Below are 15,826 nucleotides of genomic sequence, written 5' to 3' on the forward strand. Positions count from 1 at the left end.
ACTGATTCCTGTGGTGATAAATGCTAACTACGCATTTTTATTTTTTTTTTCTGGGAATTGGCCTTTAATGATTATCATAATCATATCTGTTTCTAAATGCTTGGTTGTTTCTCCACTCTTGCCAGCCTATTACCCTCCTAGCTGACTTCTGTACTTCTGCAAAAAATAATTGTGCCATGGATGTCAAATTGTGCTCGGTGGCTTGGCCAGAGAAGCTGGAAAGGACTCTGAGAACATCTCCAATCATCGGGCTTTTCCTCCTCCTCCAAAAGCAGTTGCAAAAAGTCTGAGGAGGCAGCAAGTAGAGGTGAGGGTGTCCTTGCATTAAATAGTCCTATAGGAGTTCCTCTTCATCTGCATTGAGGTAGACTGTGTTAGTTCCCACACGTCAGTCTCCACAGCAAATATCCAGGATTACAAGACTTCTCTCTTCATTTCTCTCACAGCTTTCAGACACCAAATGGCAAAACCATTACACTCTAAATTCTCAGCCAAAGATGTATGTATACAGAGGGAGAGGAAGATCTCAGTCATAAATAAATCATGCATTAAAGGATGTCACATCTTGGAGATCTGCTCACTAGCAAAACCTTTCAGTGCTAGAAATGTCCCTGCAAAAACTAGAAATTTATGAGAGCAATAAACTGGGAGTCCCTCCCCAGCTTTCCTGTAGGCCCCAGTAACGGCTGAAGTGAGAAGGGTTTTCTGGAGGTCACCCAGTTCAACCCCCTGCTCGAGCAGGGCCACACAGAGCAGGCTGCCCAGGACCATGTCCAGGTGGCTTTTGAAGATCTCCAGGGGGGGAGACTCCACAACATCTCTGGGCAGCCTGTGCCAATGCTCAGTCACCCACACAGTGAAAAAGTGCTTCCCGCAGTTTTGATGGGGCCTCTTGTGTTGCAGTGTGTGCCCACTGCCTCTTGTCCTGGCACCACTGAAGGAGCCTGGCTCTTATCTTTGCAACCTCCCTTCAGGTACACATCGATAAGATTCCCACTCCTCTTCTCCAGACTGGACAGTCCCAGCTCTAATTCCTGTGTATAGAAAGCTTCTCGTCAGCTTCAAATCCCCATGTTAAAATAAAATAGGCTGAACTGGGTCCTCACCTGGGATGGGACCTCTCCAGGATGCCTTAGAGGTACATCAGCAGTCCACTACAGAGAAGGCTCAGGAACTGTGGGCTCTGCAGTGGCTGCTTTGGGTTTAAATGGGAGGCCTGTAGGTGCAACACATCCCATCCCACACAGTTTGGGAGTGGTAAAATCCTGTTTGTTTGAAGGGTTTGTCACTGTTAAATCATGTTTCTGGGTTGCTCTTTGATAATGCTTATTTTGTTCTCACATCTCTTTCGCATGATTTTAAAATGGGGGGGGGGAGGGAGGACAGATTTCTCAGAAAAATACATATATATATTAGCAAAAGAGAGTTTCATGCAACTATAATTCCATTTAGATCACTGTCAGTGACAGGCGGAATTTACTTAAAGATATTTTCTGTGCTTTACAGTTACTCATTCATGCAAATAAAGATAGCCCTTGAAGCCAAGTCACCTTGCCCTCTCAATCATCCACCTTGCCCTCCAGAGCTCTGGGGGGAATGCTAAATTAAAATCTGTCTGCTCTGGCAGAGGTGGTTTTTTTGATATAAAGCCAGAATAATTATTCAGACATATGTTTACAGCTGCAAGGTTATATTTTGCTGAAGATTTTTTAAAGTGAAAATGTAACTTGGTTGCTAAAGGGTTTTTTGTTTAAACACTAAAAAGGTATGCAAGATGGGGAAATTTGTGAATTTGCCCTCTTTCATCTCATTCCTTCCAACATTTGTTTGTTTAGCTCACTTTTTTTAAAAAAGAAAATAAAATTTTGGAGGTTTGAAACCTTTTCTAAGACATATTTAAGGAGTTTTGTGATTTTTTTTTTCACAGAAACAAAGTTACAGTTTTCCCCATTTTTTGGCCTCATGGGGGTAAAAGGCTACAGGAAGGCTATTTTAAGTCATATTAAGAAAAGTTCAATGTAGGCCTTCAAACAAGATTTAAAGTAGTTTTGCAGCACTGAAAAATGAGCTTAAAGGATGACAAAATGCAAATTGAGAAATGCCTAGCTGGAATTTACAAACTCCCCTGTAAAGAAAAGGGATCCAGACTTTTATTTTTTTTTAACTGTAGCAATCCTTGAAGCAACAAGAAGAACAGAAGAGACAGAAAGGGGAAATTCTCAAAAGGAAGACTGTCTCTTTGATGTTTTAATGGCATTCACATTGCATAGCCCTTGCAGAAACAGGTAACATAACATGAAATAAAACTTCTTCAAATGTGGCAGGATTCCACTTCAGGTATTAAACTCCTGAGTAGTGATATGTCTAAAGCAACTGTCATAGGACTAATGTAATGGGAGACCTGAAATACCTCCAGATATTCCTCCCTGCTTTTTATTTAACCCAGCTTGAGCTTTCAGAATGATGTCTGTTGTGAAGCAGGTATGGCCAGTTTGGCAGACTGTGCGTTTCCACCTCAACAGCTGGAACACATGTGCAGTAAATAAGGTACGTATTGCATCCTGATTTTGTCTCTCTCTTTCATTAGTGTGCTGCCTAGCTGCTCTCAGAAAAAAATCAATTATAGTTAGATCAGTGGTTTTCAGCCGTTCCCCTGACTTGAGCTACAAAGTCCCTGGAAGCACCGCCTTGTGTAGCTGCAAAAGCAGGAAGATGAGGGTCAGGGATGCCAAGGCTCTGAGCAAGTGGGAGTTAGAAACACCAGGAAAAAAGCCCAGGTTGTAGTAAATGTCAGAAAAATTGTCTCATAGTAAAACACTCCAGAAGCTTATTTCCATTATTTATATCAAAAACTGACCAAAGAAATAGTTGACTATTGTCATCAAGCACCTTCATGAGGATCATTATTAACACCTAAAAGAATCAGAAGATGTAGTTTTGTGGATCCTTCAAAGCTCAAATTTCAGAACTGTGTACATTGCTAAAGATGTAGAAGCTACCTGGGCACAGTAATATGGGATGGGCCTGGCTTGTGTATTCAGAGATGTCATGCAAGATGGCCACTGAGGTTCCACTGGCCCGGTGGTTCCAGTCAGAGACACCAAGAAAGTACTTTCAAATTATGACTCTCACAAGCAGAGAGAAATGTGGTCCAGAATCAGTTCTGATAAAGTCTTTGAAATTAAACAGAACTTTATGGGGGAGAGAATGGGCTGAAGAAGGAAAAAAAATATTGCAGTTAATTCAGAGAAGAATTGCTTGGGAGGGTTTTGTTGTTGTTGTTGTTGTTGTTTTTAATCTGTCTCATACTGTGTTATACACAATGTTTCAGAAATCTTTGGTATAATCTAATAATCAAGAGAGTTTGGGAACAAATTTATGTACACAAAAAAAAACTTTTTCTCACTTATAATCTCTGATCCTGGATAATGACATTACATTTTTAAGACACTGAGATCAACATTGTAACTGAGCCCATTCCAAGACCTATCAGCTTTCATTAACACAGCCATTCATCCCTGCTTTAATCTTTCTTCTTGAACTAATCAAACTATGAATCAAAGAAAATGACTATGTCCATATGGCTTAAGTTTTACCAAAGTCTGATATTTAGTTCAGGGTCGGATTCACAAAAACATCCACCATCAATCTAGATTTGTAAATTAATTTCCAAGTAAAACACCTTACTTGAAAAGACTATACTTTATACTGGATTTTAACACTGAGTGTAGAAAAAAAGCATATTGACATTCAGTTCAGTGGCTTAATGAATCAAACCAGAATTATTCAGGCCTTATTAGCCCCAGTTATGTGTCGTTTCATCTTGGGCAATCATTTTTCCCACCCATTTAATTCAAGAGTAATCTTTTGTCATGGTTATTTTTTAACACTTAAGAATCAGGTGAACTGCCATCGTGGCCACTTTCCTCATAAAAGTTATTCCTCTTTAATGAATTGTCAAGATGCCTTCTAGTCTTTCTGAAAGCTGCTCATAAAAGGCTTTTTTTTTAATGTGTAGGTTTCTGCTCTTTATCAGTCTTGCAGAAGGGTTTTTCCTCCTGTTTAATTGAAGAGCTGATGTGCTAGGTAGAGAAATTCCAACCTGTGGATAGACTAATGGTCTGGGACATAGCAGTTGCTTCTTATTGGCCTTCTGCCTTCAAGGTTTCCAAACATGGTGTTGGGTTGACCAACATTTGAAAGTAACTGGATAATTGAATGCCAGCAAATGCTCATCTGCTCTCTAAAATACCAAGTGTTCTGCTTCAATTGCATTATATTACGAACAGAACAGACAAGTAGTTAAGTCATCTGAAGCAATATATAGAGAGAGAGGCCATCACAACCTTTCCTGCATTTCACATTAGAGATATAGTCCTGTAAACAAGCAACACTGTTGTTGACAAAGATCTCCTTTCTAAAAAAAAAAAAAAAAAAAACATTTATGGAACATTCAAACCCTCGAAGTTTGGTTCCGTTGCATACTTCAAAGTAACATTTACAGAAAGTCCACTGAACTTGTAAGTACTACTCCTTGTGAGTACTTGTTACTGAAATATAAGATTAAATGCAGGGGGAAAAAGGGGTATGATTACACCAAGTTGTAAAGAGAATACTGGGAATTCACCTTTGAAGTGGAGTTTGCTGTCAAAAGGCATTGCCAAAAGCCAGATACAATCTTTCTTCACTGACAGTAACTCCTTACTCCCAGAGTAGCCTTTCTGATGGAGAAGTAAGGAGGTACAGAAAACCTTTGATTGTACAGCGGTGTAAGAAGGTCATGAGCCAACATGGTTAAAATATATAAGCAAGGCAGTAAGTCCATTACAATCGTACACATGCATGAATTTATATACATGCCTACCTAAGTACATGTGTACAGTATATATATGTGGCACATACACTCTTATCAAATCCCATTGATTGGATGGAGTGATAAATATTAAACACAAATTTTTGCAAATAGCCATCAAAATATCCTGCACCAGCAGTGAGATCAAGAAAAAATAGAGGCAGAACAAACTGTGATCTGCTACAAAATGTGTCTCTTCCTCAGTCTGAAATCCTCTTAAATGTGCCAGATAATTCTGTGCATAGCTACATCTGTCTCTACATCCAGTGAGCCAACCCTCATGATGTCCACAAGCCACTAGGTACAACATGAACCGCTCCGCTGGATGATGACAGCCATCCAGCTCCATCCCACAACCTTTGTTTGGTGCAAGGCGAGGTCCCTCTACTGCATTGGGATTCAACTCCTTCCTGAAGGCCTCACACCCAGGGTGTCTGTTGCAGTCCCTCCATTTGTACTCACAGCCTCCTGCCACTGATGCCTGGAGAACACGAGAGAAGCTGGATGGTGCCATGTAGACTGCTGTGGCATGGCCATAAGAAGACATGGGCTGCTACAGGTGGCATTCATTTCACAGCTGTGGGTTGAAAAGGAAGATTTCAGAGGCATCTGATGTGTGAAGTTACTTTCGTGTTTCCCAGGACATGTGTATGCTAAGCTTTCACAGGTATCCTCAGAGACAGACTGGTGACTTTTCGCTACCTCCCTTAGGACAGCCAAAGGCCTTATGTTCCCTGAGAGCAGGTAGGAACTCCACTTCTCTCCACTGCAGCTTGCACCACAAAGCTTGATAGACTTGTAAAACTATAGGTGACTCAAGTTAACATCATCCCTAGGGAATATGAGACTTTTTTGTGGCATGTGTTATCTAGCTTTTGAAGTTCCTGAAAGAGCCCAAAAGTTAAAGGAAAGAAAAGAAATTTGAACAAAATGCAGTGGAATACTTTTGGGGTGGAAGGAAGTGAAAGATGATGAAACTAGTGTTATGCTGATTACACTAAAGCATTTAAACATCAACACTCAAAGATTCAGGGTAGCGGGATATGATCAAAATTTTCAGATGTGCAAGCTAGGTAATTGTGGTGGTTTCAGATGGACTCCACCACAACCACTTTCACACTCACCCTCCTCAAAGGGTAAGGGGGGAGAAAATAGGATGGAAAGGGCTCAAGGGTTGAGATAAGAACAAGGAGATCACTCAACAATCGTCACGGGCAAAACAGACTCAGCATAAGGGAGATTAATGTAATTTATTGCCTATCACTAGCAGACTACAACAGTAAGAAAACAAAAGCAAACACCTTCCGCCCATCCATACTCTTCCACCTTCTCCCCCCAAGCGGCACAGGGGAACAGGGAATGGGGGCTGTGGTCAGTCCCTGACACTTTGTCTCTGCCACTCCTTCACGGTCACTCTCTGCCCCTGCTCCCACAGCATGCCATCCTTCCTGAACTGAGCCTGCGGGGGCTTAACACAGGCAGCAGCTCTTCAAGAACTGCTCCCACACGGCTCCGTACCACGGGGTCCATCCATCCCCCAGGAGCAAACTGCTCCAGCACGGGTCCCCCACGGGCGGCAGCTCCCCCCAGACCCCCTGCTCCTGCGTGGGCTCCTCTCCACGGGCTGCAGCTCCGGCCCGGGGCCTGCTCCTGCGGGGGCTCTCCATGGGCCGCAGCCTCCTCCAGGCCACATCCACCTGCTCCACTGGGGGCTCCTCCACGGGCTGCAGCGTGGAGATCTGCTCCATGTGGGACCCATGGGCTGCAGGGGGACAGCCTGCTCCACCAGGGGCCTCTCCACAGGCCGCAGGGGAACTGCTGCTGCGTGCCTGGAGCACCTCCTGCCCTCCTGCTGCACTGACCTTGGGGTCTGCAGGGCTGGTGCTCACTCCTCTCTCCCAGGTGCTGTTGTGCTGCAGTTTCTTTTCCCCTTTCTTCAATCTGCTCTGCCAGAGGCCCACCCAACACCTCTCCCTGGCTTGGCTCTGGCCAGCGGCAGGTCCCTTTGGATCCGACTGGAGCTGGCTCTGCTCTGACCTGGGGCAGCTGCTGGGCTCTGCTCACAGGGACCATCTTTGCAGCTTCTCTGCTACCACTCTTGCCACATAAACCTATTACAGTAATATGCTTTAAATGTAGATTTTGTGTAATTAACCCATTTCTTTGGAAGCCAAAAACATACAGTTGATAGACATATACTGAAATTAGGTGAATTATTTAGACAAAATTCTGAATCTGTGTGACAAGTACTTATAGGCTCCTGTTGTTCTAAAAGAGACCTTCTTCTTAATCACTCATGTCTTGAATCAGTTCATAACCATGCCTGAGGTGAGCACTATGGTCCTCAGAAAAAAATAAGCAGGACCCAAAGCTGAAGTTTAAAGGTACATGTACAGTGCTGCAAATGAAGTTAGCAAAAAACAAGTATTAAACACAGACTTCTCTCTCATCAAGTGACATGGTGGTGGCTCATCTAAATTAGAGCTGCAGCAGCCCTGGAAAGGAAATATGTTTCCTTTAGCCAACCTGAGAGAGAATTTATCATCTGCATAGTTGAAGTCTAGATACAGAAAACCACAAATATATGAATGAATGAGATAAGATCTATTTTGAAGAGGAAATTGTCATAACTAGATAATGAGATACAGATGGGTATTATAGTTGTCTACAATAACTGGGAGCAAATGGATTGTTTGTTGAAGAGCCTTCATGGCAGAAACTGAATATGTGCTCTCCATAGCAAAGGGTTGCCCAGCCCACATTTCCCAAAGCCTATGCATGAGGATGAACCTCACTCAGCTTGCATTAATCAATGTGCCAGTATACACCAGGCACTGGGAACATGTTTTGTCTGAGTGGGACAGAAAGGGCTTTGCAATTGCATGATGGCTCACCACATTTCCCTGAGACAGAACAGAATTTCATGATGATACCAAGGAGATAGACACCATTCAGGCAAGGTACAAAAACTCCTTGGAGACAAATTCACCCTGGATTCCTGTACTCTGCTTAGAGTTGGGTAGGTCATCCAGCAAAACTCATTAAATGAGTTTTTCCATGCGCTATGTTTGTCTGCAATCAGATGGAAGTATGGCAAAAAGAAAGAAAGAAAGAAACAAACAAACAAACAAACAAATAAATTAATTAATAAGAGGACCCTAGCCAAGCTTTTTGATAACTAACATTATTAGTACAAAACCCTGCAATTTAAAACTTTCAACTGAAAATCTACACTAAGCTTCCTGATGACTCCTTTTTTTTCTCCTCATGAAATGTCTCATTCTTGTCTTCGAGACTGTGCAGTAACATAAGTGCCTGGAATACCCTGGTATGCACAGACTCCCTGGTAACTTCTCCTCTCATGGCTCCTTTCCTTAACCAATCTTGGACAAGAAAAGTTTCTTCAGCTTTTTCAGTATTTCTGTTACAACACCTTGCCAAGCCAGCCTGATCACGCAGTGAAAGAAAGTGACAGTGTTCACTGCCTCATCTACTTTCCTCTCTCTGCATGGTGTAACCAGTCTGGATAACACTGGAAGCCACCAGTCTGGTGTGCACTGGTCTGATATGAACCTTTACTGATCATGTTTATCCGGCACCTACTCGGTTTGATCTGCATACTGAGCCACATGAAAGCCGTGAGGCAGAAAGTGCATTTCAAAAATGTGATTTTCCTTTCAGATAAATGCTTTTTACTCAGAGCAAGCTGAATTCTAACTTCTCTCCCAGATTTTGCATTTAAAAATTACTCTTGAAAGTTGAGCAGCTAAGCATCCAAACACATGGTGAAAGTTCCAGCATCAGTCTGTAAGGCAGGAACTCTGCTCTACCCGTGCCCTGTGTCTTCTTTTTCAGCTTTTTGCTAAAATGTCTTGAATTTGTTTATTTTTTATTGTAGCCAGGACAATTTAAGATGTCTCCAAATACCCAGATGACTGCTGATTAATTAATATAATTGTAGATCCATGCCTAAAATTACCAGAAATAGGAAAGTTATTTGTTTTCCCTGTACTCGTGGTTACTTAGCTGGACTTCTTTAACTGACATTAGTTAACTCAGAAGTGATACCAATGACTGGGAGAAGCCCACCGAGCTTGCACTTCCCAAAGCCGCTGCTATGGCTTACTTGCCTGAACTGACTGCTGCCTTTGAACCAATTTCCTGGATGTAGCATAGCACTACATGGGGGCTTCCTTCAGTATTGTAACTGGGGTCTACAGCAAGATGAGGCTTGTTTTTCCCATGCTTTCTATGAAAACTGAGACCAAGAGAAAGAGCCAGGGATGAGAAATGAGCAGAGTGGTGGGGAGAGGTTCACAAGAAAAGACATGCCACAGTAACTGTTCGTTGCATTTGTACATGCTTTGTATATAAATAGAAGTGCCTTGTGAAAGCAGAGCCCATGTTCCAGGCATTTCAAACTGACCATCCAAAAGAAGTCTAACTGCAGCTCCTCCTCGCCTCTGCTCTTCATCTGTAAGGCAGCAACAACATGTCACCATCACCACCATCCCTCTAGAGTCATAAAAATAAAATGGGGTTTCTGAAGCACCACGAAAACAGAGTGAAGGACAATACAGCAAAAACTCAAGAAAATTAACAACTTCTGGCTACAGAGCAGAGTTTGAATAGTGTGCAGAGACCACACACAGAACAAGACAAAAACATAGTACTGAATGGTTGCCTTTTAAGTAAGTATTGCCCCTTCCATGTACAGAACAAGGCCACAGCCCTGTGGGAAAAATATTATGCAACACTGTGACTAAAGCTTGTTATGCAGGGGGGTAAATTAAGGGCTGCATAGGAAACTTTGACACCGTTGATTTATGTCTTCTGGGTGCTTGTTGACATAATAATTTACTTTGAAATAAACTTTTAATGTAATAGATATAGGAGGAGGAAATTATTCAGAGCCATGCTCTGAATGCGCTGGACAGAGATGAAATACTTGTGTTGTGCTTTCAGGTGGACTCTCAGATGAGTGGCTCAGGGCCCCTTGCGTGGGTTTCTCTGATTTCAGACCCTTTCCCTGAACTTTCCTTCTTAATTTCTAGAAGCCAAAATAGGCGATCAGTTTGCTAAATTCAAGTTTCCTCCATTTTCTTTTGGCATACATCCCCACAACCAACAGTAAGTAAATGTCTCTTTCTGACAGCATATGCACACAAAGTCAATACAGCTGTTTGGCGGGGGGGATTGATTCACCCAATTCATTCCTGAAGAGCTTGTCTCAGAATTTCTGCCCAGCTTCAGGTTTATGATTATATCATCTCCAATCCTGAAGCATCCCAACATACCTCGCAGAAGAGAAAGTCTGCACGTTTAAGACCTGTGTCTGTATCTCTGTATCTATGCGTGCCTTTATATATATACATAGAAAAATACATATATGTCTCTCTCTATATATACATATATGTAAGTATACATAAGTATATATTCATGCACTGTATCTATGCTTATGTTTATATTTATATTTAGGTGTATAAATAAAGGCATACATGTGTGTATATGGATGTACCAAGTGGTGTATCAAGAATTCAGAGAACAAAACGCCAACTCCCATGGGCAGCACAGACCCAGCCCCAGCATCCAGGGGACATGGCTGGCACGGGGAAGCTGCTCATGCACTGCAGTGGCCACGGTGTCACAGCAGGATGGGCACAGGAGGGGGACGTGACCATGCACGGGGTGGGGACTGTCCCGCTGACAAGGTCCCCAGTGGTGCCAGGCTGACGGGGCGACACCGCAGGCACCGCGGTCTGCAACATCACCTTCCCAGGGAAGGAGGGGCTGGGGGGGGCTCAGTTTCCAGATTAAATTTTATACATCCCTCCACTGTTTCTCAGGTTGCTTTTAGAATCAGAAAATCCAAGAAATATATTCACAGATGTTCCCTTGTTTATTTGTTGACTCTGTGTAATTTGTTTGCCCTAATTTGTTTTTGTCTATCATGGGACTTCCCTTTTTAATTTCCCTTTCTCTGTTTACCACTCTTTGTGGAGCAGCGGTCTGTTAAGCTGTGAGAGGCACATGCCAAATTAAAAAAAAAAAAAAAAAAAAAAAAAGGCACTGCAGATTGTTTTAAGCATTGGCTGCCCCTTTGGGCCTGAAGGCCTTGCTTGAAGCCTGCACCTGCTCCTCCTCTGGAGACACAGGGCTCCTGATCTTTATCCCCTGCCTTTAAGCTGCCTGATTCCTATTATCCAAAGTCAAACAGCGTTCTCTACATTCACGCCTCCAGCACTTGGCATGAAATTAATAAGCCTGGCTGATATATTTCCCTGGAAGCCTGCCACTCTTTAACAGTGGTGTTAGATTAAAAATTTTGGCATGGTTAATGAACAGGGAAAAGCTGAAGCCAAAAGTTTCATGCAGCAATGCAAAGATTTGGGGGTTATGAAAAGAATACCAACTTTGTTCGCATTTTCTGAATGCCATCCTAATTACAGGGTTAGATAACAGACACAACAAAATAGTCATCGCTAGAAGAAAGGACGTGTTCTCATCCTTCCCTTGCGCTTGATTTTATCTTTAGCCTTTTCAATCGCATCTCATTCTGCTGTATTGTGCAATCTGAGACACAGCAGCGCTCAGTTGTGTGCAGAACTGTGGTCTTGGCCACCACTAGCAACAAAAGGGGGGCCACATCCAGCCTCCGCCCTGTCCCCGCCATCCCCAGGGCTGGGGAGCAGTGCAGCCCTCCTTCGGCCTCCTCTGAAGACGGGGACCGGCCTCTCCTCCAGACACCACATCCCAGTGCAGATGTTGGGCTGCACCATAGTGCTGCAGGTCCCAAGTCATAATGCCATGCGGGCACTTCAGGTCTTCATCCATCCCCAGTTTTAGCAGGTTTTACTTAAAGGATATGGCCAGCAGGATGAGATATTTTCCTAGAAATAATAACCCTAAAAAGAAATTCCATATGCTTAAGTGTGTATGTAAGCATGAATGCTACATAAATGCATAGAACCACAGAACGGTTTGGGTTGGAAGGGACCTCAAACACCACCCAGTTCCAACCCCCCTGCCATGGGCAGGGACACCTCCCACCAACCAGGTTGCCCAAAGCCCCATCCAGCCTGGCCTTGAACACCTCTAGGATGGGGCATCCACAGCTTCTGTGGGCAACCTGTGCCAGTGCCTCACCACCCTCTGAGTGAAGAACTTCTTCTGCATATCTAATCTAAATCTCCCCCCTTTTAGTTAAAAGCTATTCCCACTTGTCCTATCCCTACACTCCCTGACACAGAGTCCCTCCCCAGCTTTCCTGTAGGCCCCCTTTAGGTACTGGAAGGCTGCTATGAGGTATCCCCAGAGCCTGCTCTTCTCCAGGCTGAACAGTCCCAACTCACTCAGCCTGCCTTCATAGGAGAGGTGCTCCAGTGCCCTGATCATCCTTGTGGCCCTCCTCTGGACGACTCCAACATGTACATGTATGCATATATATACAAATACTTGGGCATAAGTACGTATATGTGTACCATATAAGAAACGTTATCAGAGTCTTTCAGGTGCAAGCCTTTCACCCAAATTCGTGTGACACATAGCATGCAATCACCATTTTTCTGTTCTCCCACTTTGAAGATGTTTTCTTTGGAAAGGAATGATCTTAAAGTTTCTCTATAACAACCACAGTCTGCCTCCTGATCTCTACATCATGATGATGCTGTTATTAGCAAGGCTGTAAAACTAATCTTAAACACACATTCTGCCAAACTGAAAGAGGTGGAAAAGAAGCTGGTGATAAAGGTCTTAACAGGTCACCTACAGCTCTAATTTAGTGTTAGGAAGAACATGAGACCTCTTTCCCTGTCTGCCGTAGGTCCCAGCTGTAAAGTCACAGTGCCTTACTAGTGGCAGAAATCCTCCCACCTTCCATTCCCTATAGACCATACCTTACCAAGCAACTGAACTGTATACAAATGGACACCCTCTACTGCAAAGAGGGCAGCTCTGGGGATACGTGTAACAATGTCAATGGAAAAGAATCACCTCTCTGGCTCAGTGCTCAGGGGAAACATAGTGGGAAGGGACCTGGTATTTCCTTATTGTTGTCCTACCTCTACTTATTCCTGATCTGCTTTTCCTCCACTGACCTTTTTCCCTCTGTTTACAAACACAGATTTGTCACCCTCCCTTGAACAAAGCTATTCAGCATCTCCTGGCTTCTCTGCTACTCCTACCTTCCTTCTCTCTCCACCTCCTACCTCCAGAGATGGATTTGCTTTCTCTTTCTTTCAAGGTACCTTTTGGGGCTGTGTTTTCCTGGTCTTTCCGCATAGATTCCCTCCATCAGAATTTCCTTTTCCACAGTCTGCAGTGACTTCCAGCCAAGTCGAAAGGACATCTCTTCCACATGAAATGCCTTGATCACTCTGTCACCACTAAGGCAGCCAAACTCCTTCTCCCTTGGAGGAATGGTCTGTCCTCGGTACTGTTTTTATAAAGCATGTCCCTCCCTTGAATTATCAATGTGAGGCACACTGGTAGGTTTGGCTGCTAGCTATTCACCCACCATGCTGTCCGGGCCTGTTCAGAAAGTGCCAGTATCACACAGCAGCTAGTGCATTAATGGCTAGCTTACCCTACCACAACAGCTGTGACCTCAGCTGATATTGTACAGAAGTGTGAAACGATAAGGAAATTGCTAATCTGAGTGATAGGGCATGGCTCCGTGTGCAGCTCCTGCCTTTCAGAGCCACTCTTTACACATGCATACCCTTGGACAGCTTCCCAGGCTGCCTCACTCCAAGGGTCTTCCGTAACGTCTCCCCTCCCCACCTAGGGTCAACTCGTGTTCTCCTGTGCTGGCACCAACAGCTGGAGGCCAATGACACATGAAGTGCATGCTGAACATAATAGGAGTTTACAATGCTAATAACTTAAGCAGGCAGCCTATGACCGAGGCCTAAGTGTGATATGGCAAAAAAAAAAAAAAAAGTGATACGGAAGTTTAGACAGCACAGCTTGTCAGACTTAGTATCATACATCCAGATGAAAGAGGGCATCTGCAAAGCATGACCTTTCCTCTGCTGTCCTGCTCGACCTTCTGCGGAGCTCTTCCAGGCGTCAGGGGGACAGGCACATGGGGAGTTGGTTAGAAAAGGGGAGCTTTCCGTCAAGAATTTCAAAATTTTGCTGAGTATCTAGAAACATTTTTTTCAATTGTCTGCCAAAAGAAAAAGTAGCTTAGATGTTTTATTTTATGAGGAACAACTTCAAGGAAAATCACATTTTTTTCCATCGAAATACCAATTTCCCATTTGAAGAAATCAGATTTCTGGGAAAGTTTTTGACCAGTCCCAGCCACCAAACATTGATTTGTCATTCTGCACTCCTGCTTTCTGAGTCTTTGTGCACCGCTGAGCCCAACTCCTCCAGCCTAGACACGGTGAGTGTCTCTGTGCAGCCACAGCAGGTTGTGCAGAAATGGCATGCACTTCCATTGGATTGTAAGGAGGGGTAGCCCCAGCTATAAGCTCCAAATACTGGCAAATTTATGGTGCTCTGAATGTCCAATGTATCTCTATTTTTTAATAGTGAGTTACATATGAGTTTAACATCAATTTAACAGAATCAAAATTAATTGATTATGATTTCAGTATGTATTAATCAGTACTGTCTGCTATTGCTAGAAATAATAATTAAATTATTACTGTGAGAGGACTGGTTTAAATAGAAGTAAGTCACCATTTAGCAGGATGTGGCTCCCACCGTATTGTTCTCTCTCTTCTGTACAAGAGCAGCAAAATCAAAAAAGATGTAGAGCACGATCATACTACTTCAACTGCTACTGGTAGAAACAACAATAATACAGAAATTATTTGTTTATGTGACATTTTGAAAAGAATGTGGCAAAAATGCTAAGTATCTCTCTACATAATCTCACTACATAAGCTGTTTCTAGCGTCTGAATCCGCCATACTACGTGCTACTGCAAACTCTTCAGATTACACGAAGTTTGAGAAGTGCAGATAAACACAAATGTTATAATTGCCAAAATAAAAGAGTGTTAAGGCAGGGAGAATCCATCTTAAAGCCTAGCTTAAGAGACTGGATCAGTTCTCTTTCTGAATCAGCTTCAGCTGAGCACAGTTAGAAATCTCCCTATAAATCTTCATCTGTAGTTTATTTCCTCTGTTCCCTGTAGGCAGCCTGATGCCTTCATGCCTCCTCTTTATATTAATTCCCTCTCCCCTTATATTTTAGCTGACTAGAAACTTTTTTTTTCTTAATCTTTATTGTTGTTTATGTTGATATATGGAAATTAATGATCACAAGGGAAAAAGACATCTGTATTTAGACGGGGTTGCAGAAATAGTAGACATAATGAAGAGGGGCTGGGACCTACTTTGCAGTATTTTCCCAGTAGATGCACTGAAGAGGCACATGGACTACTTATAGCTGCAGTTTAATAATCTGCAAAGCACCGTGACGTTAGTCCCCATTTCAGATCTGTTCTGCCACCCAGCACTCCCATGTACATTTGTCTATTCTCAGTGTTGACCCTATCTTCACACTTCTTTCCCAAAGCCTGTGAAAGTGAATCCCAGGCCATTGCTGGCACATGGTGAGGCATAAGCAGAGCAACTGGTGCATGCCAACATGTGAGGTTGAATTCTGGTGTAACATGGTGGCTGCAGTGAGGAATGTGGCTGTGGGGTTATCTGGCAAGTCGGGGAAGGGGTATAGGAGAAATGGGTACTGTCTGTGAGAAATGCACGTGTTTTGGAGACCCACGCAACAGAAAAGTGACAATATGATAGAAACTGGACCTGAAAGGTCATTCATTCCACAGCCTTTCTCAAATGACATCCGATAGTCAGAGGTCAACTGTAAAGCAGCAAAGATAACAAAACTATGACACTGCAGGGTCTTGAGAAGGTCAGCTATTCCCTGGCCATCTTCCCCATCTTCCTTTTGTCCCCAGTGTGTCTCCTGATATTATGATAGGATGGTACTAACCTCAAGATT

The sequence above is a fragment of the Cygnus atratus genome, chromosome 3 (genome assembly GCF_013377495.2).
Source record: "Cygnus atratus isolate AKBS03 ecotype Queensland, Australia chromosome 3, CAtr_DNAZoo_HiC_assembly, whole genome shotgun sequence".
Taxonomy (NCBI): domain Eukaryota; kingdom Metazoa; phylum Chordata; class Aves; order Anseriformes; family Anatidae; genus Cygnus; species Cygnus atratus.